Source organism: Alosa sapidissima, chromosome 4, assembly GCF_018492685.1.
Source record: "Alosa sapidissima isolate fAloSap1 chromosome 4, fAloSap1.pri, whole genome shotgun sequence".
NCBI classification, from domain to species: domain Eukaryota; kingdom Metazoa; phylum Chordata; class Actinopteri; order Clupeiformes; family Clupeidae; genus Alosa; species Alosa sapidissima.
The window spans coordinates 16053132-16077988 of NC_055960.1; the positions used below are offsets into that span (position 1 = coordinate 16053132).

The window sequence follows — 24857 nt, forward strand, 5'->3', positions numbered from 1 at the left end:
CAAAGCATCTTGAAGCAGATCAGAAACGGTTCGTTTTGGCCGCCCAACCCTCATGTCATCTCTCTTCCCTCCTCTCTCCTCCTCCCTTTCCCCTCCCCCTCCACCTTCGAGAGAGAGAGAGAGAGAGAGAGAGAGAGAGAGAGAGAGAGAGAGAGAGAGAGAGAGAGAGAGAGAGAGAGAGAGAGAGAGAAGTAGAGAGCCATAAGCTCGGCGGCTTCCCACACTCAAGGCCTGCTGATCCAGAAGATTTGTGCACAATCCCTAATTTGAGGAGCAGGAATCCAGGTACTCTTGAGTGGCGGATGGATGGAGCTGTGGAAGGAAGGAAGGACGGGGGAGGGACCAGGGGTCTGGAGGGGCCTTAGTAATCATTGATGCCATTCAGCTCAGGGTTACCACATAGCGGGGCCGCGACAGGCATGAGTGTGTGAGCCGGGGTGAGCTCTGCCGCCTAACAAATGACTTTGAATTTCTCCTTGGGGATCAATAAAGTATCTATCTATCTATCTATCTACACTGTCCTTCACTGCCTTTTTCACATGTGCAGCATAGGGGATGCATTTTTGTATGCATGTATGTGTTGGTGTCTTTATAGGCTGAATGTACTGTACATCACAATATGTGCAGGTGTGTTGAATATCCGTGCGCACACACACACACACACACACACACACACACACACACACACACACACACACACACACACACACACACACACACACACACACAGGTATATTTCCTTTTTTTAATGCCCATCTTATCCTGGTCCTGAAAGACAAAAGAGCCCAAGGCGGTGGTGCTGGCAGGCTCCTGGAGAGCCAGATGAGCTGTGAGCCAGGCAGCACTCAGGAAGCCCCACAATGACAGTAATTTCTCTGTACATAGGAGAGGAGAGGAGGGGAGAGAGAGAGGGAAGAGCAGAGGAGTCATTGATTGGACACTCTCCCTCTCTCTCTCTCTCTCTCTCTCTCTCTCTCTCTCTCTCTCTCTCTCTGACTTGGAGAAGGAGAGATGGAGCACTGTGTGACTCCATAGCTGTTTTCAGACATGCACTGAACTCATGATCCAGGCATGATCCAGGCATCAATGTGAACAATGTGTTTTGTATCGTCTCTGACTTTCTTGTAGGGTGCTCCACTCTCTTATCGATGCTGCAGATGCGACCTAGCTGCTGTTCATTCATCTGCTATACAAGGATACAAGGATACAAGGAAGTTTATTGTCACATGCATATAGTTACTGGATGTAAGAAATGCAGTGGAATTATGTCTGGTGTCAGCCTATTTGTGCATTTATGGGGGGGGGGGGGTAAAAAGTGCAGTAGAAGAGGGGTTTAGTAGATGAAGTGGCAAGGGCTGCATAAGAAAGGTGGGGGAGGATTGAGATTGGGGGGCACCAACAAGGAGCACCCAAGAGCAACAGGGGCAAGGAAAAACTCCCTTACTAAGGAAGAAACCTTGGGCAGATCCACGGCTCAAGAGGCTAACCCAACTGCCAGGGGTCTTGGTGTGTGTGTTGGGGGGATGACAAGGGAGATGGGATAGTGTGCTGTGTATGTGGGGAGAGGGCAGTGTGCAATATGTGTGTTGGAGAAGCTTCCTCATGAGACAGTGTGCTGTGTATTGCCACTTTGCTGTTTAAACAAAGTGGAATAAAAAGTCCAAATCTACACACAATGCAAAATCAATTAGTAAGCTGACAGGACATTTATATACATGGCATTTAGGCAACCTATTTTGCTACTTTGGCACGGCAAGATGTCCATACTAGTGCAACAGTAATTTTCACGTTTTTTGCATCCTGCATGCCTCGTCAGGTTGTAATGTCACTTTCAATGTGAAGGATCGCAAGAGAAGAAAACATGGCTGCTCCCATCATCAACCGCAGCCCGTTCCTTATATTGTTGTTTTGTGTTATTATAATTATTTTTTAAATATCTGGTCATGCCAGACGTATTTCACTAATTTTTGAAACAATGCAATTACCCGTTTCCACCAGGGGGGGCAGTGCCACTAACTCCGCGTATGGTGTAGAAGGCCTTCATGATGGATGTAGAAACTTTGAATTTCCTTAGTCGTGGTCTGGACTTCTTCAGAACATATTGAGTGTTACATATTGAATGAAAATTCTCATAACTATTAGTTCAACCTCCACAACATTTAGTCTGGGGGGGGGGGGGGGGGGGGGGCAGTGTACTTCAAGTATGGTGACGGGACTTACTACTGCAAGCAGAGTACTGTATGTATGATGTACAGTATGTGAGTGATGACAGTGAAGATGTGTGTGTGGGCGGGAGGGGAGTGCAGCAGTAACTGTGTGTGTGTGTGTATAGTGTGTGTGTGGGTAGGTGGGGGCAGTGTGCTGTAAGTATGTAGAGGAGGCTTACTGTAGCAAGCAGTGTGCTGTATGTATGTGAGGTGATGACAGTGATGATGTAAGTGTGTGTGTTTTTTGTGTGTGGGTTGGGGATGGGGGTGGGAGGGGGGGGGGGCAGAAAGGCTAGGCAATCAAGGACATGGGTAGATAGATGGAGGAGAAATCAAAAATAATACATAAAAAGTTCTATGGAGATGTGCAAAAGTTGGAGAAAGTCAGATGTGTGTGTGTTTTGACGAGTGATGAAATAAGAAAATAAATAAAAGGTCTGTAGCATAGGGAGAGGGATGTAAAAGTGCTAAAAGTCATGCAGGTGTGTGTGTGTGTGTGGGGGGGGGGGGGGGGTGGGTCATGAGTGCTGAGGAGTGAATGAGTGCAAAGTCAGTATAGTGTGAGTTCAGGGTTGGGAAATGTTTGAGAGTGCTGAGGAGTGAATGTGTGCAAAGTCAGTATAGTGTGAGTTCAGAGTTCGGATGGCCTGGGGATAAAAACTTCCCCTGAGTCTCTCAGTTCTGGCTTTGTGACTACATAGGCGTCTTCTTGATTTCAGCGGTAGGAATAATCCATTGTTAGGATGAGAAGAGTCCTTCAGAATCTTTTGGGCTCTTAGGAGTACTCTTCTGGAATTATCTTGTAGAGCAGGGAGTTGAGTTCTTATAGTATGTTCAGCTGAGCGCACTACTCTCTGCAGAGTACTACAATCTCTAACTCTGGACTTCCCATACCAGGTGATGATGCTACCAGTTAGAACACTCTCAACCGCTGAAGTGTAGAACATAGGCGGAGTTTGACATTCGAGCCAGGTGGGGCAGACAAAAAAAATTATTGTAGCAGCTGAGACCTGGCCTACCACTTGGGGAACACAGCATGAGCACATATGGAGAAAACAAACATGCTAAATAATGATATATATAATTACATTGTAACAATTTAACAATTTGTCCTCATGAAATCCAATGCAGCACGGTTGTCTTGAAGCTAGCAGTTGAAAACATTCAGGGCTTAGCCCATAGAGTTGCTGCTCACTTTTGATAAATTAATCCACCGCCTCTAGCCTCATTTGCGCCACATTGATTGAATATTTTGTACAATCATATTTTGTCAATTAAAGCAATGTAAATGTAATGACCTGTTGCCATCTTGACACTTCTGTTTGCTGTTATATATAGCCTAGTGTAACGGATGCCAGCTAGCTTAGCTGTGCTTGTGGAACATTGGTAAACCTCCGACACCTCAAGAGTGCTGCTGGCATGCGAGCCACCTAGCAGAGTGGAGTTTTAAATAACAAGATGCATCGGTTCATGCATGCTTAGCTTAAGGAGAACGAGTCATTGAAAACACAAATTTGATTCTACAAAGGCAAAGTAAGTAAACTCTGTAGGCTATTGAGTGCAGGGCAGACTTAAATCATAGCGAGAACTCCAAGAATCAAAGGAAGTGTTCACCTACAGTCTGATGCCTCTCCAAAAGCAGAAACAAAGCGCAATCACACCATTACGTTAAGACATGTTAAGAATGACACGAAAAAAAGTAATCCACAGCGATCAAAAGGCATAGATGCACTAAAAGGGTCATCTAGCCAGGCCTACGCGCGTCACATTCACCAGCCAGTTCTAAACAGGTGAACAAGGCTTTGCCACTTTGCTGTTTAAACGAAGTGGAATAAAAAGTCCAAATCTACACACAATGCAAAATCAATTAGTAAGCTGACAGGACATTTATATACATGGCATTTAGGCAACCTATTTTGCTACTTTGGCACGGCAAGATGTCCATACTAGTGCAACAGTAATTTTCACGTTTTTTGCATCCTGCATGCCTCGTCAGGTTGTAATGTCACTTTCAATGTGAAGGATCGCAAGAGAAGAAAACATGGCTGCTCCCATCATCAACCGCAGCCCGTTCCTTATATTGTTGTTTTGTGTTATTATAATTATTTAATATCTGGTCATGCCAGACGTATTTCACTAATTTTTGAAACAATGCAATTACCCGTTTCCACCAGGGGGGGCAGTGCTCCCCCTGCCCCCCCACTAACTCCGCGTATGGTGTAGAAGGCCTTCATGATGAATGTAGAAACTTTGAATTTCCTTAGTCGTGGTCTGGACTTCTTCAGAACATATTGAGTGTTACATATTGAATGAAAATTCTCATAACTATTAGTTCAACCTCCACAACATTTAGTCATTTGTGCACATCATAGTAGCAATTTCTCCTTCCTTTGAACAAATTGCAAATGCTTTTGGACATGTATCAGTTGCTTTCATACAATTCTCTGCTGTTTTATAACATTATCATTTGCTTATGTCATGTCGATCAAAATTAACTATACTTATGGATGCTGAATAGTCGATCCCAATAAAACTAATAGTCTTCATTTCATTGCTTAAGTCATTACACACAAAATTGAAAACTAGTTCTCAAATTCTGTCACAATGCTGTAGAATTGCAAAGAGCATATACAGTAAAAATTTAAAACGTACATATTCAGTGTCTTGTATTCCCTTACTCCCCTAAGTACAGCAATGTGTTTTCAAATGGCTGTACAAGTAATGTATAGTGCTGTCTTGAGCATGTTCAGGTAGTGTCACCGAGTTATGACCTTTATTTGCACTGGAAAACACTGAGAGAATAAACTGTCATAATGAAAAACATGACAAAGCCATTTGACTATCTTGTTCATAAACGATGGTGTCAAGACTTCTCATTTTGATGACACTGGCAGTTTCATTGACATAAATACTTGCTTTTGAGGGATGGACTATCCATTTTGAGCAAATGACATGCTTTTGCAGGTTATCCACTAGGTTTTGCAGTTTGCACTAATTGTTTTGAGAAATGCACTAACTGCTGTGCAAATGTTAATAGTGATGTGAGAAAAGCACCAAAGCGACTGAGAAAAACTGTAACAGTCCATGTTAAGTCTTCAGTAATGTGGACACCAAGGTATTTAAAACTTGTGACTCTCTCTACAGGTTGCCCGCTGATCATTAGTGGGGTGTAACTGTAGTTCTGCTGCTGCCTTCTGTAATCCACTACCATTTCCTTGGTTTTATTGACATTCAGTGTCAAGCTGTTAGATTGACACCACTGTGCCACCTCATCATCCTGATCCAAGTAGAGCTGTTCATTGTTGTTACTAATCAGGCCCAAGATCACTGTGTCATCTGCAAACTTGATGATGGAGATATGACTACTGTTGGCTTTGCAGTCATGTGTGTAGATGTTGTACAGCAGTGGACTCAAAACACAGCCTTGTGCTGATGGTTAATGTGTCAGATGTCAGACCCCCCACTCTAACCACTTGTGAACGGTTGGTGAGAAAGTCAAATATCCAGTGACACAGGGTGGTGTTCAGTCCTAAGGCCTTCATCTTTGTGACCAAGGTGAGGGGTACTATCGTGTTGAATGCTGAACTAAAGTCAATGAACAGCATCCTCACATAATTCCCATTCTCCTCCTCCAGGTGAGTTAAGGTGGTGTGCATGTGGTTTGAGGTGGCATCCTCTGTAGACCTGTTGGCTCTGTAAGCAAATTGGAGGGGGTCGAAGAAGGCAGGGAGGGATGAGCAGATAATGTTTTTCACAAGCTTATCAAAACACTTCATCACTGTAGACGTCAGGGCTACTGGGCGGTAGTCATTCAGACATGATGGACTTTTGTTTTTCGGTACTGGAACAATAACAGACTGCTTGAGGCAAGTAAGAACTGTCTCTTGAGCCAATGATGTGTTAAAGATATAAGTGAACACAGGAGCTAACTGAGCAGCGCAGGATTTCAAAACCCTGTTAGAAATTCCACCCGGTCCAGCAGCTTTTCTACAATTAATCCTCCTAAAGGCATTGCTCACATCAACCTCAGAGACACAGAAAGGTGCATCCTCATTTGCTTCACATGCTGCAGCTAGTGCAAGATAGTCTGTGTTTTTCATGTCAGGCCATCCTTAAAAATATTCTTGTTTGCAGTAACAGCCAAAATAAAAATAAAAAATGGGTCGGTAGGTAGGTCAATATTTTTTTTCCAAGATTCAGAGTAAAAAAAAAGTACAATTTTGGTCATGGTGATTACGTAGGTATGAATTTAAACAAAAGTGCATATTGTGACGTAACTGACTGGGTCTTCAACAGGGTTGGGTAGTAACAGATTACATGTAATCTGGATTACGTAATCAGATTACAAAAATCAAGTAACTATAATCAACCCAGATTATAATAAAAAAATTGTGTAATCAGATTACAGTTACATTGTTGGGGATTACCTGATTACATTTTATCATGCAAACAATGCAACTTTTGTATTATAGCCTAGCTATCTTTTAATTTGACAAGCAGTTCATTAGTATGTTCACTTTTTAGACTGTTCTAAGATGCAGTTAACAAAATTATTCATACCCCTGGCAAATATTGATTTAAAGTTGATTTTCTCTTGACCAATATGTTTGTTCTGTTTGTTTGTATGTTTGGTTTTTTTTATCTTTTTTAACATTTTTATGAAAAAATGTGTGTTCAAAATTATTCATACCCTTTTTAAACAATCACTGGAAACATCTTTATTTACCACCACAGCTCTCAAAATGGTTCATATAATACCTACCAAGTCTCTTCATGTCTTCACAATTCTAGACCGCACCTTTTTAGCAGCAATCCGGATTTTGAGGCAGGAACGATTATTTGCTATCGCTCTGGCCTTGTGCTCATTTTTTTTGACGGATTGAGGACCACTCTAAAATGTTGATATTGTTCTCTGTTAACCATTTCTTGCCTTGTTTGGCTGTATATTTTGGATCATTGTGTGGTTTAATGTTCAAATGCTGCCTTTTGGGGCAGCCTTGGCCTACTGGTTAGGGCTTCAGGCTTGCCAGTTCAATCCTCGACCAGTAGAAAAAATGTGGGCGGGGGAAGTGGTTGAGCACTGCTCTCCCATGCTCACATCCACAGCTGAAGTGCCCTTGAGTAAGGCACCTAACCCCTCACTGATCCCCGAGCGCCGCTGTAGCAGACGGCTCACTGCTCCGGGTTGGTGTGTGCTTCACCTCACTGTGTGCTTCATCTCACTGTGTGTTCACTGTGTGCTTCACTAATTCACGGATTGGGAGACCAAATTTCCCTCACGGGATCAAAAGAGTATCTATACTTACTTACTAACTTATTTACTATTGGGGCAGGTCTCTCGGCACACTGCCTGATCTTTTCCTCCTAATCTTAATGTAGCCTCTTGTTTTAGTGTTACCGTTTACTTTGAGAAAGTCACCAGGTCTCCCTGGTTGAAAAACATCCCAAAGGAATATTTTTCTCACCCCCACATGGACATGGTGTCATTTGGGTTTAATGCTTCCTTTTTTTATGCCAATTTCAGGCCATGTCCCTGGGTCAAAAAAAATCCAGCGAAAGCTAAATTCATTGTCCAGGTGTGCCCTTATAAAGGTTAAGCTGAGTTGTGCATGTTTGGAGAAGAGTGATTCATGATCACATCTATGATGACCAAGTGATCATCGGGATGGGGTGAACATTTCAACCACCAAAACACCATCCCCAAAGTGGAGAATAGCTATAGAAATGTATTAGTTTTGGGTGTTTTTCAGACAATGGGTGACCTCAAAGTAAATGGTAACACTAAAACAAGGGGCTACATACATTTAGATTTTTGGAGGAAAAAACAGTTAATTCACACAGGACTGCTTTACTCAGAGCGATTTAAGAGATTAGATGTAATGAAATAATAAAGAGAAAAATAGAATGAGAATTCTTTCATCAATTTGGTGGTGGTGTCTTTTACTTAACGGGCATATTTTTTGAAGTAATCTAAAAGTAATCCTAAAGTAATCAGATTACGTTACATGTTTTTGGTTATCCAACTGATTACGTTACTGATTACAAAAATTGCCATGTAATTTGTAGTCAGTAATGGATTACATTTCAAAGTAATCTGACCCAACCATGGTCTTCAACCCGTGCCTTCAGGCGCACCATTGCAAACCTCATTCTGATGTAGGTTATAAAAACCAGCCTCTCTCAAACTTCTTTGACCTGAGGCCCGGTCATGGCAGACTTTGGGGTTATAGGGCTCATCTACACGTGCTCTGATTCTATGGAAGTTCCAAAAATTAACGTTGTTCTATTAAGTGTCAAATTAACTTCCAACAGGTTGAAGCGGAGCTTTGATACCAACGTTATCGATTAGTTTCAATGTCTCTCGCGCAGACGCCTGCATTAAATGAACCAGGGATGGATTACTGCACGGGCCTACCGGGCCCAGGCCCAGGGGCCCAAGGGGTCAGGGGGCCCTGAAGCCCAAGCCTTTGCATGGAATCATTGCCTCAATATTAACAAATCAGGATGTAGGCTATGAACCTGATTGAATTTAGTATTGGCCATCCCCAAAATGCACCAGAATACAGGAAATCACATCAGAAAAATTATTAATTTTCTGGGGGAGGACCCCTAACCCCAGCCCCCCCCCCCCCCTCCCACATATACGACAATAAGTGAGGGGCCCTTAATACATTTTGGGCCCCCCACTTATAAGTTCATAATCCGCCCATGGAATGAACGCTCATACCACCACTTCATTTATGGCTCCATGTTTAATGACATCGATAGCAGAAACGTTTGTTTTCTTTTTTTGTCGGTCTGCGGTTTCTTGATCAACTGCGCAGCAAATTATCAGACGACGCACCGGGCCTAATTTCACTCCACGACTCCGCGGACCAGCAGTCTGAGCATTGAGAAATGCTGAATAGACCACAACCAATTTTAATTCTTCGACACGGTCACCGATAGACTAGCGGGGAGAAAGAATGGGAAAAGATCTCTGCACAGTTCTTCCACTCGTGCCGAGTAAAAGCGCTGTCAAGATGTTTGTGTGAATGACACGAAGCGTATAGGCCATAGTGTGATATGCGTAAACAATGACACCACAGGGTTTTATTTGAGAGCCTATGTTTGCATGTAGCCTAGGCGATATATTCACAATACTTAGGCCTACTGAAATAAATATTATTTTACTGCATTTGTATTGGTTGTTTAGAGCAAAAAATTGGTCAATCGGCCTTAACGCATGGTTTACAACCGGCAAGTCGGTCGGACTAAAAGGGGAAAAAAATAAATATTTGGGTCGGTTCTAAATTGACAGGGTCGGTCGGGTTACGGCAAACGAAAATATTTTTAAGGATGGCCTCAAAGCGAGCATAAAAAGTTCATCAGGGAGGGCTTTACTCATATTCATCATAGGAGGGGACTTTCTTTCAAAGCCAGTGATGGATCGGAGTCCTTTCCACACTCGTGCTGGATCACCATCCAAGAAAACAGCTTCAACTTTGTCTCTATAGCGCCGCTTAGCATCTTGCATAACATGCTATGCTGTATACTGTATAGACATGGAGTTAACAAGCAACGTGTCCGCAGCCACATACATTGTGCATCATACCCCTCACTTAAACCACTCAGAGGATTTACTGCATGTATGAGTGACTCCCACCTGTGTCCATTTGTGAGGTTTATGTCTGAACACTCGACTCCATTTGAGATCCGATCCTGCTTGCATGGACGATGTCCAGAGGTCATGTATGGAAAGGGCTCATGACAAGCTCTCTAGCTCTTGTTCTCTGGCTTTCCTGGCTGTGTTTTGCTTTTCCTTAAAGGTTGTATCAGCGATGGCGGGTTAATGTCACTTGCTCGCTACTCCCTCCCCCTCCCTCCCGTGCAATTGAAACTCTCCTGAATGCGCATCTCGTCGGTTATTGGTTGGAACACTTTATTTTGCCTTTGAGTGGTTGGCAACACTTGTTGTTAGCAATTGTTTCTGTGTGCAGATCTCAGAGCATCGGCTGCCTACAGAGACATGTTTTTTTTGACGGCCTGCTTATGGGGCGGGCAGCTAGCGGATCGTTAGGAAAGATTAGATGAATGTGATCATTTATGTTTGGGCCTTTTTTGGGCCTGCAATCACTGATACAACCTTTAAACATTAGCTCCACCAAGGAGATTATGTTTTGAGTGCATTTTGTTCCTCTGTCTTTTTGCCTGTGAGCGGGATTATACAAAAGCTACTCCCATGATTTTCATAGAACTTGGTGGAAAGTTGTAACATAGGGTAGGGAAGAAGCCATGACATTTTTGGAGCAGCTCCAGCTCATTAGCCACCACAACAAATTTTGTTTCAGTTTTGATTACTGTAAGTGTTCAAAGGTATTCACGCCTTGTTTGTATGGAGTCCATATAAGTTAAGCATTATGGCCTCTTATGGCATCCTTGTCCTAAGTAGACTACTAGGCTGCACATTTCAGACTGAACAAGACGGAAGTTGAAGAAAGGAGTTTTGTAAACACATCCGATATCACAGAGGTTTCCGAAGGATGAATGGACATTCGGTTGACCCACATATTGGTCTGCAAAGCTACTGTATGTGGCCTTGGCATAGGACTATGCTCTATGAGTGGCCTTCTAGTCTTCAATCTAAATCTGTTTTTCTATTGCACAAGCTCTATTCTACCTTTTCATTTATCTTTCCTTTCTCCCTTGATGTCATTCTCTCTGTGTTTATTTGTTTATGTTTTGTTTATAATAATTTGTTTATGTTTATAATCTCCCTCGTTCTTGGTCCCTTGCAAAAGCCCCCTGATGTGCTTGGCAAAGGCTGTGTGTGTTAATGAGGGAATGCTATGAAGAGAGAGAGAGAGAGACTAAAAGAACGGAGGGGCCGGAACTGATTCCAACAGAAAATGAAGGGAAAAAAAGTTGCAGAGCTGCACAGCAGGCAAATCCTCCACAGGTCATTGGACTGATATGGGGGTTGCCTTCTTCACATGTGCATAGAGATTCAGTATTTTGTGTTTGTGTGTGAGTGTGTGTGCATTTGAGTGGGGGAATCAACTTGTTCAGTGCAAGGTCTAATGATGATTCTCTTCCTCCCTCCATGGCCCACCAAGCACGTACACACACAGACATGCACACACACACACACACACACACACACACACACACACACACACACACACACACACACACACACACACACACACACACACACTGTTGCATGGTGACAATCCACAGAAATATCTTGTAGATAGATCTTAGTTTGTGTAAGACGAGGTGAACTTTATTGTGAATATGACCATAAAAGGAATGCACATAAACTTAAAAGGCAAGTGCACACGAGACGACAACAGGTAGACACTCAGTCTGTGTTGTGAGTGTGTTTCCAGCAGTCCTGATTGGCCGGCATGTTTCTGTATTGTTTGAGGGAGTTGAGTAGTCTGATGGCCTGTGAGAAGAAGTTCTTACTGGCTCTGGCAGTCTTGCATACTGCGATACCGTTTGTCGATAGGCATGATGGATGTGGTCTCTGACTAGCTTGCTCTGCTAAGGCAGCAGGACAGGTGTAGGTCTTGTGTAGACAGAAAGGGAAGTTCTGATGATTCTCTCTGCCATCTTCCCCACCCTCTGGAGGGACTTCTGATGCAAGGTGGTGCAGCTGCCATACAAGACGGAGAGGCTGCTGGTCAGGATGGTGTCTATAGTGCCTCTGTAGAAATTGTGAGGACAGGAGGGTAGAGGTTGACTCTCCTCATCTATCATAGGAAGTGAAAGCGCTGCTGTGCCCTCTTAACAAGGCCGGTGGGATTTGTAGTCCATGTCAGGTCATCATCAGATGTGCACTCCCAGGAACTTGATGCTTCCTCCTGTCTCCACAGTGTTGCCATGGATTATTTGTGTAGTATGTGGAGCCATGGGCCTCTTCCTGAAGTCAACAGTGATCGATATTCTCTGACAGGTTTTCGTTGTCACATTGGACAACGAGTTGGTTCACTTCCTTCCACCTCTGTCGTGTCCTCTGCAAGCTTGGTGATTCCAGTTGTACTTTGTGAGTACAGTCTGGAGTCATTAAGGTAAACAGTTGAGGTCTTAGAACACAGCCCTGTTCAAGTTGATGCTCTCAGAGGAGTTTTTTTCCCCCAGGTCTTACTGGGGTCTGTCTGTGAGTAAGTCCAATATGTAGTTGCACAGTGTTCAGGAGAACAGGTTTATTTAGCGAGACGTCAGATCTGCAACCATAAATTACATCTGATTGCTATTCTTTGATCCTGCACAAACAAATCAAACAGCATCTTAGTATTGATTGCTTGATTGCTTGATTTGCTGTGGGTTTCACACATTTTAGGGGGACAAAAAGCAACTGGGCCAGTTCAAAGAAAACGCACGCTGTGTCTTTTCAGCCTACAGTATGTGGAATGTACAGTATCATACCTGCAGCTGATCACATTAACAACACGATACATCATTCTACCAACTGAAAGGAGTCACATTAAAAGTGCAATGGCCTGGAATCATGGAACTGCTAACCGAATGAGCATGGGAAAGCATAGCAATCAGGCAACAGAATGCATGCTCCTGTGGTGTCATCAAACAGAGAGAGAAACATTGGATGGCTGTAATGCTGCAGCAACTACATGTATGGAAGTGGATTAAGAGAACCAAAAACACAAATTAAAGAATATTCTAAGCAGTTGGAAAACAAATAAAACTTGTGTATAGAGTGCAGCACTGACATCTGATGCATCTGTCCCAAAAGCCTCTCTGACAACTGTCTCCTTGGTTCATCAGTGGACCCAGGTGCAATAGACGAGCTTTATGTGGTAACAATGTCAACTCGCATTGTACCAAAGGATACTCCTCCAAGTGAATAAAAGACTAGGAAGAATTTAATCCTAGACTCAGCACTGCACAAGAGCTATGAAGTATTCAAGGCTGTAACATCTTTCAACAAAATACAAAGGGGCATGTGTGCGTTTGCTTCTGTGTGTGTGTATGTGTGCGTGGATGTGTGTGTGCGTGCGTGTATGTGAGAGAGAGTGAAACTGTGAAAGAGTGTGTGTGTGTGTGTGTGTGCCTGTGTGTGTGTGAGAGGGCGAAACTGTGAAAGAGTGTGTGTGTGTTTGAGTGAGGGCGAGTCAATGAGAAAGTGAGGAAGTGAAGGAAAATGTGATGTTTTTCCATTTCATTTATGAAGCATTAGGACGGGAAAGAAGAACACTCAGGAGTGAGAGTGCTTTTAATACCTTGGGGATTTCATCAGTGCAGCTTTGAAGTGCAGCATGCCATGGTGGAGGGGGGTTGGGGGAGGCATCAGGGTGCACTTTTTCTCTTCCCTTCTTTCTCCTTCCGCTTTCCTCTCGGATTAGCTCTCATGTCTCCGCATACAAAAAGGGGGGAAGGCGATACGCGCGCGCGCGCCTTTTTCAAGCCATTCAGATCCAGATGCCGCATCTGTGATGGTGTTATCACCGCCCTTGTCACACACACACACACACACACACACACACACACACACACACACACACACACACACACACACACACACACACACACACACACACACCGAATCAGACACATACACAAACATATACACAGTGCGGTTGGAGATCATGTTGGTGTCATGTACCATGTGTCTGATATTCAGCTTTATTCACAAAAGGAAGTGAGGCGCTCTCATGGTTCTAAGTGTTTATGGCTCTGAGCCATCCAACTTTCTTGTCTTTCTTCTCAGCTTATCTTCTCAGTCTACTCATTGTTTGCTGTTCTTCCACTTCCAGAATGCAGCATGTGTGTGTGTGTGTGTGTGTGTGTTTGTGTGTGTGTGTTTGTGTTTGTGTTTCTCAGCGCATTGGAGATGCTAGTGTTTTGACTTGGCTGCTAAAAAAAAGTCTCTTGCGAATGAAAGGTGAGTCTTTCAGCTCAGTTAAATTGCTGAAAATAAGTAGACTGATATCGGATGAAAACACTGCATTTTCACTTGTTTGTTTGGTTTTGAGTGGTGGAATCCAGGTGAGCTGTCTGGCCTTTGGTCGTCACTCACTCTTCCACCTAATCCACTTGTCATGAATAATAAATGACATAGATTTGGCCCACGTAGTCTCATGTTATCAACTGCCTGTGGAAGCATGCTAGCTGCATCTTTATTATGGGTCTCCCAGTTGGGGTGTGTGTGTGTGTGTGTGTGTGTCTGTCTGTGTCTCTGTCTCTGTGTGTGTGTGCGTGCTTGCGTGTGTGTGTGTGAGCGCGTGTGTGAATGTGCGCAGTGGGACTTGTTTGTGTCCCTCCTGGCCTCTGTATCTCCTCCATCTCTCGTGCTGATGGAGTGATGAGTAGAATGAGGGGAGGGAAGGACAGATTGAAACAGAGAGAGAGAGGAGACTGAGAGTCATGCTGTGCCTTCTCCTCCTCTGCCAAGACTCCAGCTCTCTCCCCCTGATTGACTGTTTGCCGTCGAGGAGATAGCACGGTCCCATCTCCAGCGATAGTGAGGGGATGGGGATGAGGTCTATTTATAGCAGCTGCTTGGTGGAGGGACTGATTTACGGTGATGATGACTTGAAGCCGTCAACGCTCTGCCAGGCGAAAGAAAATATGGTGGAAGAGGAAAAGAGAGGGGAGGGGAGGGGAGAGTGAGGTTCTTCTCAACATCTTCATTCAGAAAAGGGTGTGTCTGCTTTGGGTACGCACGAGACGTCGCGCTCATGAAATATAAATCAGAAATGTCTTTGAGAAAGGTGCCCTTTGCTTACATGGCAGCTGTCTTTTTTCCCCCTGAAAACTTTGGGTTTTGGTAAAGCTGTCTAGATGACATCTTACGTAATCTGTTTTCCCCCTCTATCTCTCTTTATCTCTTTCTGTCCCCCCCCATTGTGTCTACTTTCTCTCCATTCCATCTCCCTCTCTCTCTCTCTCTCTATCTATCTCTCTCTCTCTCTCTGCATATTATGAAAGTTGCTTTAATTTCTTCTCTCTATCTCTCTCCTTCTCTCTCTCCCTCCGCATGCAGCAGATTTCCTCCTCCTCTCTGGTCTGTCTGGAACAGATGCCACAGCATGGATTAAAAGCTCTTTGCTGGCGCCTCTCCTCTGGGGCGTAGCGGCTCCCCCTCGCTCCTTGTGCTGCGATATCCCTCTGGCAAGCACAAACACACAAACAGCGGGGCGTGAAAGAGCGAGAGAAAGAGAGAAGGAAAGAAAGAAAGAAAAAAAGGAAGAGAGAAAGAAAGAAAAGAGAGAGAGAGAGAGTGCCTGTGCTCGTTCTTCTGGAAGAATACGACGCGGTGGCAGACCCTCTGCCATATTTATTGGCCCTTAGTTTTTAATAAACGTTAATGCCCTGTAAGATGCCCCACTCCCCTCTCCTCCTCCACCTCTCCCTCTGCTCCTCAGTCTTATCTCCAAGGATTGGTGTAATTAATTAAGAGGGGCGTAGATGATCTTTGCTTTTTGTTTTTTTATTTATTTTTTTGACAAGAAGTCTTAGTTTCAATCGGCCCAAATCTGTCACATGTTTGTTCTCCAGAGCCGGGTTGTACCGAGTGGCGTCCCCCGGTCAGATTTCTCCTGAACAAACAAGCCGTCGCTGCCTCTGTTCATTCTTTGCGGTTAAGATCGGGCCATGGAGACTCAGGGTGTTTGAGTGTGTTGGTCCCTCTGTGTGTGTGTGTGTGTGGGGGGGGGGGTGGATTTTTTGCCGGATGTGGGTAAAACGTCAAATCGATTTCAGTGTGTGCCATCATCCTGGAAGACATGTCGCCGGGGCTGATGTGATGAGGGGCCTCTTGGTCACACACACACCCTACTCCCGCCACCCTCCGGCCCTGTAGACCACAATTGCCGCCCTCAACAAATAAAAAAGGGCCACTTTTCAGATATGCAGAGCTCGTCACTGTCCAGCATGCCAGGCAGGGTGACAGCGCTGCCAAAACTGCCAAAAAACTCTGGCTTTCCGGCAGCAACTTTTTCGTCTAGGTTGTGTCACTGGCTGCCATCGGTTGAAGCGAGCAGTCAGTTGTCAACCAGCTCTGACAGACCCTGCTCCGCAGAATGACCACTGCTCAGTCCAAAACACACTAAAAAATGTTGTGCTAACAAGCGGCACAAAGATCAGGTCATTTCCCCTGACTTCAGCAGAATCTAGGAACATCATGTCAAGCTGTGGTGATGCATATTCTCATACTTGCATAACCATGTTTGACATATTTGTACTAAGGCCAACTTGTTCAGGTGTCCAGTCTGTATCTAAGGTGGTGACCTGGATTTGGGGCATTTATCTACCGTGGTGGCCCCTGTGGTGGCAAGGCTATCGCTAAACATCGCAAGGGGATCTTGTCACGGAGGGAGGGCCCTTTGGTAATGAGCTCCAGAGCCTTTGGTGTAGGTGCACTTTGTGCTGTTCTCACTCACACACTTGAGAGAGAGTCCAGGGCTGCTGCCTGGGACAAATTGGAGCCACACTTACAGTGGAGGAGAGGGACAAGGATCACAGAGCACACTCAAAAGCAAGGGAGCCAGAGGAAATGAGAAAATAAGTGACAGCTTTTTTTTTGTTAACCTAGCATGTCCGATACCTCCCCCCTTTCCAACAACACCTATCTGTTATTTATTTCCCCAGTGAATTGTGGAGAGGTCGTTGTTCATTGTTCATTGTTCATAGTATGGACCATGCACAGGGTCATGTCAAAGCCATGGTGTCTATTCAGTGTAGCTCATGCATGTCCACATGCGTGTCCACATGCTGAGCGGTATTGTTGTTTCAATTTTCCTCCTCCCATAGTGTCCGCTCCCTCTCGCTCCCCATCCTTGTCCCCGTCTCCGTCTCTGTCTCTGTGTCTGTGCTGCTCTCCGTGCCAGTAGAGGGCAGTGTGGGCCTGGATGTCGGGGGCTCACCGCTCTGAGGCTTGCTCACCGCTGCACAGCGAGGTCATCGGCAGAGGGGCTGATCTGTCGCTCTGACAGTTACGTGCTAATTACTGGAATTCATCCTTGCATCCGAGCATCCGAGCATTGCCTGTGAGCGGTGCCGGCTAATGCGTTTTCTCACCCCTCCAACCACACACATACACTCACACTCCCTCCTTCCCTTTCTCTGCCTCGATGTATGGGCTCCTGAAGAAAGGGCACAACCTCGAGTGTAACAACCTCGACGGCAAAGCCAGGATGAGAGAAGAAAAGGCTTGAAGTCATTTTAAACACTGACATGTTGTGCGGTCCTACAATCTGCGCCCTGAACAAGGCTGAAAACCACTTTACCCTTTTTCCTTGTAAAGAAACCAACTGCAGCTTTGAGAAAGGGGGAGAAAACGTTCCTTACACGGTCTAAATCCCGCGTTATTTTCCCTCCACTGCGTCGGGTTTCTTTGTCCTTTCCGCGTGCCACATCCCACTAATTAGGCTGTCAGTCTTCTCTACCTGATTACACAACATGGACCACTGCCTGCAGTTTGCAAATTAAGTCCCTTCATGGAAGTTGAGTCTGTCTTGCGCATTACGGCTTCCCAGATCCAACATTCTTGCGTTCCAGAAAGGTCCTCAGCTGAAAACACTACTTAAATTGTGTTTGCAGTGTAGCATTTTTTTTCTTTTTTTTCCCCCGTATTTATTTATTTGTTTATTTTTGAAGGCTGCTCTGCTCTCTGGTTAGCGTGTGCTGTCTAAATGCTAGCCAACAGTAACACTCTCCCGCCGGGGTCTCTCGGAGGACGAAGCAGATGGGGAAGCGAGGGAATAAAAATGGAAACGGAGCGATCAAGGTGGCGTGGCAGCACTGCGCCCGAGGCAGTGAGCGGTTAGTGGCAAATTATTATCTTTTCAAACAGGGAAGCGCTAAATCTGGCAGGCAATGGAGAAGAACCAGCTCATACGCAAACTCGCACAACGGTCCACAGACTGGTTTGTGCAAATGAATGGAAGGACTATGGGCTTAATCCCGGAATCGTGGCCCTTGATCCCTTTGGAGCGGGCTGGACAACCTGGCCACCCGACGCTGTTCTGGAGCAGTTCAGTGGTCCTGAGTAGCCTTTGTTCTGTGTTTGCAGTCATCAGATCAAGAGGATTAAACAGAGGCATTTTCTCTGTCCAAAAGTACCCCCCTCACAAAAACACACACACACACACACATACATACATACATAGACACACACATGCACTGCCAGACTGAACCCCCTTCACAGTGCCGTCAAATCAGGTCCTGTGAGGTTGGCAGAGATCTCCAAAGACTGCCATGCTGTTGCTTGTTTATGCCTGGCAGATGAAGTGTGTTGGTGTGTGTGTGCGCGTGCCTGTGTGTGTGTGTGCCTGTGTGTGTGTGTATGTGTGTGTGAGAGAGAGGGAGAGAGACACTCACACAGACCGAGATAGACAGAGGAAGAGAGAGAGGACCCAAAGTGAGATGGAGCGAGATGAGCCACATTCATCCAGTATGCTGCCTGCGTCCAGTCTGCTCCAACGCCTCCATTTTCAGGACAGTCCACTGCCGCCACTCTCTCCCAGACGGACTTGCGTCATCCGCGGCCAGCAACTACAGTAGGCTGCGCCAGTTGGGACATGGAAGCAGAGTGACCATCAGGCTTTTCAGAGCATTAGCCACATGCGTCAGCCCAGTTGACTGGTCGATCACCGTCCAGCATCCAAGCATGTAAACAGACGCTGTGTCCCTCCTGCTCTTTCTTGGTGCCGATGAGTAAACTCTCTTGTGCCCTCCCAGAAGATGCAGCCCCTCAGCCTGGTGAAAGGCAAATGGGGAACGCATCTCGCCAGTGTGTTTCATCATATGTTTCACCCACAGCTATCACTTTCTCTCTCTGAGCGAGACAACTTGGCAACAAGCTTCTCTTATTTCTTTCTCTTCCCAAGCAACTTGGTATCATGGTTTGGCGTAAATATACATGCCACTTCAAAAATAGCCAACTGGTGTGTTATCTGCATGCATTTTGAGCTATCAGTGTGTATGTCAACGTCGCGTAAACATACACGCCACATGCCATATGTCAACGCCAACTATATGGCGCCCTCTAGGGTTAGGGATATGGCGTTGATAAACACGCCAAAATGCTATTATGCATTAGATAACATGATAGTGGCCATTGGCGTGTCATACATACGCAGTTCATGATATCAGTCTGTCCCAAGAGAGTCAAGAGTGGACACAATGCATTGGCCAGCTATGTCTTGCTGCACAGGGGCTCCGAACCCATGGTGCTTATTTCATTTGACTTTGACTCGTTTTCAGTGCACCCTTCTCACAGTCAGCAGCACAGCAGGTGGTTGACACTTTGATCTCCGCTAGTCGACGCGCGGCACATTTTAAAATGATCCACCGTCATCCACGCTCGTTTCAAATCACAGAACAGGAAGTGGCTCGCATCGACTTTGATCTGTCAATCCCGCCTGCGTTACTTGGAGTGGCCAACAGACAACAAGTGACACAGCGAATTCTCCCTTCCTCGTGATGGCGGCCGCACACAAAAGCAGGCAGACTGTGAAATGAAGTTTGTCTGAGCGCATCTGCTGCGAAGGCCTGCCTCTACCGGCAGTATTAATGCGGACGCATGGGAGAGGTAAACGCTTTTGCCTCAGATCCTCGCAGGGGTTCAATCCCAGTTTACTGTCACAGGCCCCCTTTTGTCCGCCCCCACGTATTGAATTCCTATAGGCTAATCCACTTCCATTTCCCTCTCTTTAATCCAAGATGTAACAGGCATACTAAACACTTCCTCCCACAGCTCAGTGACACACACAGACACACACACACACACACGCACACACACACACACACGCATATATACACATTATGCACACAACCTCATGTTACTTGCATAGTACTTAAAAAGCTCTTCCATTTCATCCATCAACCACCTAAAACTGAGCTTTAAAATAACCAGATTTTTTTGGCCTCGGGCACTGAAGTTAAGAATTAACCTGCAGGTGCTGGTTTTCTGTCATTCATGAGAGTTTTCTCCTGGCTGGACCTCTCTCTCCACTGTAGCCTGAGGCTGGGGTGGAGAGAGGGAGGGAAGGGGGCAGCTGAGCCGGTCAATTATCAGCTAATAACCAACGGAAGGATTCTATTAGTGTTTGTTGGTGCGTGGGAGCTGCTTGCTGTGATGTAGGGGCAGGCAAACGTGACGCCACTGCTTGCCTTATGTGGACATGGAGTTCAGGAACTGGGGAGAAGCTACTCAGCCCTTCTTTCCTCCATGTTTTTTTTTATTATTATGTAAGCAATGTGTCTCTGGCATCGGTACCTAATTCCAGGAATGAACCACTTTAGCGAAAATGTGGTCCATGTTATTGTTAACATGATTCATGACTTCACCATGTTTCGGCCATTTTTTTCCCTGCACTGCCATTAATTGTAGTCTACCAGGCGTCAAGAGCTGTGCGAAACTTTTAATTTGAATATTAATTAAATTCCTGGAAGGACGCATGGTCTTTACAGTTGACTTTTGCATGCATGACAGATGAAGCATATCTTTCTAATATATTCCTGTTCAGAATCATATTACTAAATATAGAATAAATTATTTTTCAGGTTATTATTTCTTATGTTTAACACAGCTTCTTCCAAGACAATGGGGGCCAAGAAACCACATTTCTGCAATGCGATGTCGGGCTATCTACATAATCTTCCTCGAAGCAGTAAACCACAGGGTGCAGTGCTTGTATGCTACTGTATTTGTACACTGCAACAGTCATGACTAACATGCGGTAAGTCTAAGCAGGGCCGAACATAGCTTTCACAGCAGTGGTGAGGAAAAACTCTGGCTCACAGCGTAAACACTTCACCTGGCTCGCTCTGAGGACTCGCACGCCATTAATTGGTTACGTACGGGGATGTCATCCCTCCACAGGGGAGAGTACCAATCAAAGCCTGCCGACACACCATTGTGTATGGGAATATCATGTTTAGATGTGATTCTGAACAAGTATTCATTGAACGCACAAGTATTCATTGAACGCACAAGTATTCATTGAACGCACATCAAACGCACACACACACACACACACACACACACAGAAATCCTCACAATCCCCCCCGTCAAATAGTTGCCAGTGCAATGAGCAAATGTGTATTATCTCTGCTTCTCCCAATTACATACATCTGAGCTCTCCAGCCCTGAGATCTTCTCAGCTCATGGTAATTGCATTTATGGTTGCGCGGAGGCAACCTTGTGTATGTCATTAATGGCGGGGAAGCAAGTGAGTGAGCGTCAGGCAGAGAGCCGCCGGCCCGTCGAGGGGCCACTATCTCCCTAATGAGAGTCCTGCGGTATCTCGAGCTCGGTGCCTTCGGCCCGTGCTAATTGTAATCACCACCTGGAGCTGGCATATGGGCTGCTGCCTCCGTTGGCGGTGGGGTAGGTGGGGTGGAGGTGAGCTTGGGTGGAGGTGGGGTTTGCGGGCGAGTTGCGTGTTGGGGTTTTAGGGTGCAGGGGTTAGGGAGGCAAGCAGCTGTGAGACCGCCCTCTCGGAGCATCGACAAATCTCCCTTTAATTAGCTGCCGTCGCGCGGGAGAACGTCCTGGGTTCCGCCCCGCCCCACCATCCCATCCTGCCGTCCTCCGTCAAAGCTCTCGCTCATGCTGCTCCTCCCTCACGCCTCCATCTGGGAGTATTTGCCCTCTCTCAATCACTCTTTCTATCTCTCTCATTTCTTTCCATCTCTCTTTTCCTCCTGCTCATCACTCAGTTTTCTCTTCAATTCTCTCTCCCTTCTCCCCAAGCTCTTTCTGTTTCTCTCTCTCTCCCTCTCTCTCTCTCTCAATTCAATTCAATTCAATTCAATTCAATTCAATTCAATTCAATTCAAGAAAGCTTTATTGGCATGAACGTTTCAATAACATTATTGCCAAAAGCTCAATTACATGTACACAAAAATACAAATAAAATAATGCCTCTCTCTCTCTCTATCTCCCTCCCTCTCTCACACACACACACACACAAACACATATTCACACTTTATCACTCTCCCTTTAACTCTGCTTGTCTGTTTGCCACATATATACACCCACACATATATACACCCACACAAATACCATATTCCTTCCTTGACTTGGCAGAGGAAGTGATATGGCCTTTGAGAAACCCCTAGACTGTTTAATGGTAATGAACCATGTGCCATAAAGTGTTGTTTACTTCAGTCCTGTTTAGTTGCGTCAGGTGTACTACGACTAAACAATGGCCTTTGAGAAACCCCTAGACTGTTGAATGGTGATGAACCGTGTGCCATAAAGTGTTGTTTACCTCAGTCCTATTTAGTTTGCGCCAGGTGTACAATGCTAAACATTCCTCAGCGGGGACAGTGTGTGCTACCTGTAGGTCCAGGATAAAGAGCTGAATTTTCTTTGCTTGTCATGCTTTCTATGCCAAAGACCTCTCCTCTACTTTGCTTCTGAATCCTGGCACATAGCCTCCAATGGCTGTCAGTACATTAAGAGTTTCAAATGGGGGGGGTACCTGGGGGAAATGGGTGGATATATTTATATATTTAAATGTGTCAGAGTTGATGGAGGCCTGGCGATGGAGTCTAAATCCCCTCGGAGTCCCCTGTTCCGCTGGGGGAAGAGGTAAAGCAATCACCACCTCTGAAGATTGCCTGGAGTCAGCTGGGAGTGAATGCGTTCTCTGCTGAGCACCAATCGCAGTGCAGGAGAGTGTAGCCCGTCCCGCTTGTGTGTGTGAGTGTGTGTGTGAGCGTGTAAGTGTGTGTGTGTGTGTGTGTGTGTGTGTGTGTGTGTGTTTGTTTGTTTGTTTGTTTGTTTGTGTGTGAGTGGTTCCTTTCCCCTCACCCACGGAGCCGTGCAAACACTGATGGCTCCAGCTTTTACGGTGGAATTATAGAATTTGAGGGCAAACAAACAAACCCATGAATAAATAAACAGGACAACGCCCCTCAGTGGGAGGACGTGGTGGCAGAGGCAAGGGAAAGGCAATCTCACTGGACAGATGGGCTGGAAAAGTCATCCGCTGCATGCTGTTTATTGGTTTCCTGCTTCGTTTGTGTGTGTGTGTGTGTGTGAGACAGTGTGAGATTTTACTTATGATCCCTGTATGGGTAGGGTGACTCGAATGAATACTGAGTGACGTCAGACACCGCGTGAGTGTTTCAAGACACGCCACTCACTTCCTAACTGAAATGACATTTTCTGTGTGTTGTGCTGCTTTTTTTCCCCCCTTGACACAAAACCCTCCCCTAGAGGTGACAAATGCCAAGCTGAACTGCCAGCTGTTATTCTCACACATATTTCCATAGGGAATAGGGAGATCCTGCATATCTACGTGTCTGCTCAGTCCATGCCTCATATGCCCATTTAAATGCTTGACATCGCCACAGCTTCAGTGGAGCTGCGCTCTGGGGACTGAGGAAGGGAAATGCATAAGAATTGTTTTTCAAAAGAGTGTATGCCTTTCTGCTGAAATGTTTTCAATATACTTGATTTGATTTTCAATTTATTCTAATTTTGCAATCAAAAGATTGTTCCCATTTGCCTGATCCTGTTGTCTAAAATCCCATGAAGTTGTTCGACACTTAGAGAGTATATAGGTCAAGTGTCAACTGCGTTTTCACACAGAAAGAAATTAATCACAGTTGGCAATGAAGGCTAATCAGCTGCCTGATAGATAATCAGTTACCACAAACATATCCCCAAAGTAAAGACTCACTCTCATTGGCACTGATCACTTCTGTGCTACTGTAAATTGTACACAATTCAGTGAGATTTACCCTCCTATTGTTTGGCTCTCTGTTTGTGTAGGAAGTCTTTTATTTTGCAGTCTGAAATGAGCCTCTCAAAAAAGACAAACTGTGTAGAAAAACATATTTATGGCCAGGCCTGGAAAATGTCTGCCAGACTGCCTGTTACCTGTTTTCCTGTGCTCTCATTCTTGTGCCCTGTCAATGAACAACAGCGTATGACCATTTCCTGCCTGACCCTCTGATGGGTGACCACAAATGACTTGAGCAAGCCACGGGGAATGCCACTGTACGACAGCTGAAAGGCCCAGAGGATGAACTGAGGGCAGCTTGTCAGGAGCGTGTCTTTGTTGTGCTGTGTTGCCCTGGCCACTTTAAATGGTGCTACAGTATAGTAGGTGGACACACGGAAACATTTCCCACTTGGCTGTTCAGTGGTTCAACCTTCCATGACTGTGTCTTTGGTTCTATATCTTTGTGAAGTGTCGTGCCGCAGCAAAGCGGCGGTCATATAGGTTTAGTCAGATTTTTTTTTTCTTTTTCGCATGTCCAAACTTCCGTCAAGGATTCCCGGGACACTGTAAGACCGGGGTACACGAAACTTGGTGGGCATGTAACCCCACATGGATAGCATGGAACCATCATTTTTCGTTTTGATCTGTAGCCCCCCCGCTGGATAGGACCCCCCCGAAAGGAGGGTAGGGCAGACACAGTTTTCTGTGAATATCTTGAGAACCGTAGGGCCTAGGATGACCAATTTTTGTGTATGTTTGCCTCCAGGGGTCATGTAAACCCATTCCATATGCACACATGTTCATAAACAGATACACACGCACGCACATACATTCACAGTAATCCTACGTATGACACATACTCACACAGTAGACATATATACGCATGCATGCACATGCACACACACAGGCACATAAACAGGCAAACACACAAGCGCATGCACATGCACGCACACACACCCAC

General features: G+C 45.4%; 1 protein-coding gene across 5 annotated transcripts in view; it reads left to right on the forward strand.

Moving 5' to 3' along the window:
- The window catches only part of arhgef10la (Rho guanine nucleotide exchange factor (GEF) 10-like a), a 143656-nt gene that overhangs the window by 82126 nt on the left and 36673 nt on the right, over positions 1-24857 (forward strand). The gene's annotated exons all lie outside the window — the stretch shown is intronic.